This window comes from Triticum aestivum, chromosome 7D (assembly GCF_018294505.1).
Source record: "Triticum aestivum cultivar Chinese Spring chromosome 7D, IWGSC CS RefSeq v2.1, whole genome shotgun sequence".
Taxonomy (NCBI): domain Eukaryota; kingdom Viridiplantae; phylum Streptophyta; class Magnoliopsida; order Poales; family Poaceae; genus Triticum; species Triticum aestivum.
The window spans coordinates 528,944,497-528,948,635 of NC_057814.1; the positions used below are offsets into that span (position 1 = coordinate 528,944,497).

The 4,139-nt window shown below is 40.3% G+C and overlaps 1 long non-coding RNA gene across 1 annotated transcript; it reads left to right on the forward strand.

The window, feature by feature from the left end:
* Positions 1–1,681: 1,681 nt before the first annotated feature.
* LOC123163940 (uncharacterized) lies at positions 1,682–3,433 on the forward strand. Its single transcript, XR_006482104.1, has 4 exons — positions 1,682–2,730; positions 2,821–2,913; positions 2,994–3,102; positions 3,202–3,433. It is a non-coding gene; the product is annotated as an uncharacterized lncRNA (long non-coding RNA).
* The last annotated feature ends 706 nt before the right edge of the window (positions 3,434–4,139 follow it).

The following is a 4,139-nucleotide window of genomic DNA, read 5'->3' on the forward strand; positions in this document are numbered from 1 at the left end:
ATCATTTGACGTTACCAATTTTATTTACACAAGTACTCCTTTCTGTCCCGAAATACTCGTCGGAGAAGATAAAATAGATGTATCTAAAATTAAAATATATCTAGATACATCCATTCATCCGACAAGTATTTTCAGATGGAGGGAGTAGTACGAAAATTCACTCGTTTGCATTTTGTTTTACTCCAAGATCACATATTTAAGATACCTGTCTACGTTATCTAACATGTACAACTTTCGACATATATATTTACAAATCTCTAGAAAAGACTACATGGAAAATACCACATCATAATGTCTATGTAAGGTTTACTTTTTTTAATAATCATTTGCTACTTATTTCGTATTAAATGAATTGCACAACATCATGTGAAAATTAAATTCTGAAAAATAAAACAATCTGCACACCAGAAAAACTCTTTCCCCTCCGTTTCTCTTTCTTATTCCCGCATCCTGTCCCCACCCGTCAAAGGCCGAGCCAAATTTCTCCTTCTATTTCGCCCGCGAAGAGGCACCGCTAAAGGCCACCGCCCACACCGGCATTTTTTCGCCAGATTCAATCGACTCTCCTATATCCCACGACTGCGGCGATCAGGGCCGGCAGATTGGGGGTGGCCGCCCGCCGGCCGACCTTGAATCCACCACACAACCATCCCCATGAGCACTCCGCTCTATCCCCCCTGCTCGCAGCGACCAGCGACGACGGATTGGAGGAGGTCGCCCGACCGGCCGAGCTCAGATCCACTACATCAACCAGCGACAGCAGATTGGAGGAGGCCTCCCCACCCGTCTCTCTTTCCCCACAGATTGTAGCGACCAGCGTCGGCTGACGGTAATTTTCTCATCCTGCAAGCTCTAGACGTAAGGGATCACCATGGAAGGGATTTGGGGGAGAAAAGCACACGCAGTCGTGTACATCTCTGAATACAACGACCATGTGGCAAATCCCGTAGCTCTGTAAGTTTTACTCGATTTTTACTCAGTTGTCGTGAGATTTCCTGTAATTCAACGACCATGTGGCTTCCCTGTTTGTGGTTCCGCTACCCCATAAATCGTCGTTACCTAGGATGGTCAAAACTTAATGTCTGCACTTGTTCTTGATACAATATATTACCATATGGAGTTCACAGTGTATGTTATTTATTTCGAATTCTTGATAAAGACTGGGTCTGCACTTGTTGTTGTTCAAAACTGAATAAAGATTGAGTCTGCACTTGTTCTTGTTCAAATCAGAATAAAGACTGAGTCTGCACTTGTTCGAAACTGAATAAAGGCCGAGTCTGCACTTGTTCTTGTTTAACTGAATTCTGGATGCTCCATATTTCCAAGTAAGTTGTTTACTTCGATCTGTTCTGCAACCCTCAAAAGCATCGTACAGTAATGTCTTTGCCATCTCCAGGACCGTACATAGAAAATCAGAGGCCCTGTGCAAATCAAAATTTAAGCCCCGACGTTGGAGTATAGTTTGTTAATCACTGCAACAGTATAATTTTCATGTAGAATTCAGCACCAGATGCACAAATTTAAGAAAGAACAAAAAACTGGATGTAATAGTGTACTTATAAACACGAGTAGTAATAAAAGAATAGGGTGCTGAGAACTCCCACAACCTTCAGAGTAGCATTGTAGTTGTAGATCATGAAAGACTGACGTAAAGCTCCAGTGGGTGATTGCTAGTGTACATGACCATGATCTGCTAGAGTAATTTAGAGAGAGAGATGGAGAGAGAAGTAGGAGGTGGCTTGGGCCTTGGGGTGCGATATTTCCATCATTGTTTACTCTAATAATTAACATCTTAATTACCTACAAGGTCGTGAGCCCTCCAATTTTTGAGGCCCTGCTCAACCGCTCCGGTTGCACCTACTAAAATACTGCCCTGGCCATCTCAAATTACACAAGCATCAATTCCAAGTTTGAGTATTAAGGAACACATGAACTACTTAATAGTAGAGCTGCTTGTTTATAACTATTTTACACAATCTAGTCTTTTTTGTCTACTAGCAATGAAAGCCAAGTTTCAAGAGATAAGTTAATGTAATCATGTACGTTACAAGTACTCCTCCAAACAAGTTTAAGCAAATTTTAGTCATCTAGTGTTGATAATGTAGGCTGGCGGATCCCTCGGCAATTCATTAAGTTCACTCTCTGTCATCTTTTCCAGCTTCGGTTACTAAAATCATACCACCAATTCTGGAGAGTGATATGCATAGCAGGGAATATCTTGCGGAGCAGAAATGCAAGGGTGGGGCATATTTGAAGGAAAATGATGCAACGATTGCGGAACACAAGGCTGCGGAGTAGGAGTCTCTTAAATACATACAAAGCATAACTCGTAGCCTTGTATACCCTAGTGCCCCTAATGCGCGACTGACACAAAAGGCACGAGGTGCTGATGATTGCAGTGACTCAGAGTATGAACTAGATGCTGAAGAGGAGGCCCATGTAGAGGAAGAGGATTTGGGAGATGAAGAGGAGGTCGCTCTTGCTAAGTCCAAAGCAATGGTATTCATGCAGACGTACATCTTAAATAATATGTACAATGTCGATTGACTGACTTTAATATTGCCTTGCTTGTATCATCTGCATGTAATTGTGCACTATAAGTATCACAAATAATTGACTCAAAGATTGATTCACATATTCTGTCAAGAAGCATTATCAAATAAGCCACCCAACATTACTCATGAGAAATGGACTAGCCTTGTCAATAAATGGTCTGATGAAAGAAACAAGGTTTGTAACAAGATATGCGACCAACAATAGTTTTTGCATTCACATCTACTGTACCATATGTAAATACTTATATTCATTTTCTCTATGTAGAAAATATGTCAAATGAATAAGGAAAACCGAGAAGCTGTCAGGCAACACCAAAAGACGGGATCTATGTCCTATGTTTCCTATTTCAGCAAACTTGTAAGAATTCCAAATATCTTACTTGTAGTCCTATGTCTATTGCATCTGGCATTAATGTTACAATTTCATATATCTTGTAGAAAAAAGACAAGTACAATAATCAGGACCCAAGTCCCATTGAGTTTTTCAAAGACAGCCATACAAACAGCAAGACTGATAGCATGTGCTGAGTCAGGACTTCTAGCTCATGTAAGATTTCTTCCTCTATTGTTTCTGACTTGAAATAGATTCTCATATTGCTAGCATATGAACTTTGCCTTAGCATCAATATTTTTCTTTGTACTATAGAATGCGATGGAAAAGAAAAGGGAAGCACAATCTGAAGGTGAGCAGCCAGTATCCGATACAGCGATTGTGGCTGAAGTTCTAAAGGAAGAAAGCTCCCATAGCACCGTCCTTTCTAGCATGGGGTATGCATCAAGATCCGGGAGGTCAGGGAGCTCTACTTCATCATCCTAGATTCGATTTCTAGAAGAAAGAATTGAATAGAAGGATAGAGAGGCAAGAGATGCAAATGACAGGTAATTATCTTATTTCCCTTTCTGTTCTTGTTGTTTCTTTTTTCTTGCTTCTGTGTGCATAGTGCACTCATTGAAGTGAACGAAAGTTCAACTAAGGAGTGCTTCTTTTAACTTGGGTTGTTGACTTGATATCCTTTTGGTGATGCTTCCTGTAATCAAGTTGTTGATTATGCATATTTTAAAACATTATAAGTTATTCTTGAGTTTACTGTTTCATTGGCCCGTCGGCATGCTTGCCTTGACATTTAATAATGTACTTATCTATTTTAAATTGGTACCCTTGTACCTTGTTATCTTGTATGTTTTCATCTCATTACGATGCAACATTGTTGTGTTTTGTCATTTATAGGCATCGGGAGGAGTTAGCCGCAAGACTTGAAGCACGAGAGAGAGCATTTCAAGAGATACAAAAGAAGCAGCAAGAAGAATTGGAAGCTCTAAAGAAGAGCCAGCAAGAGAAGAATGAAGCCTGGGCAAAGAAGCAAAAGGAGACGGACAATCTGCTTGATTTTTTGAGGGCTCAAGCAACTCTGCAGTCCCAGTCCCAACCAGATGGTTCATGAATACCATCCTTACATTGCAATCATCAGGATAACATATGTGGTCTTTAGTTAATATTTGTTTTCATCTTGTCTATTGTCTGTGTTAAACTTGCATCAGTTTTTTACCGCTATTTTTGTTTACAGAATGATTTGCCTGAGACGA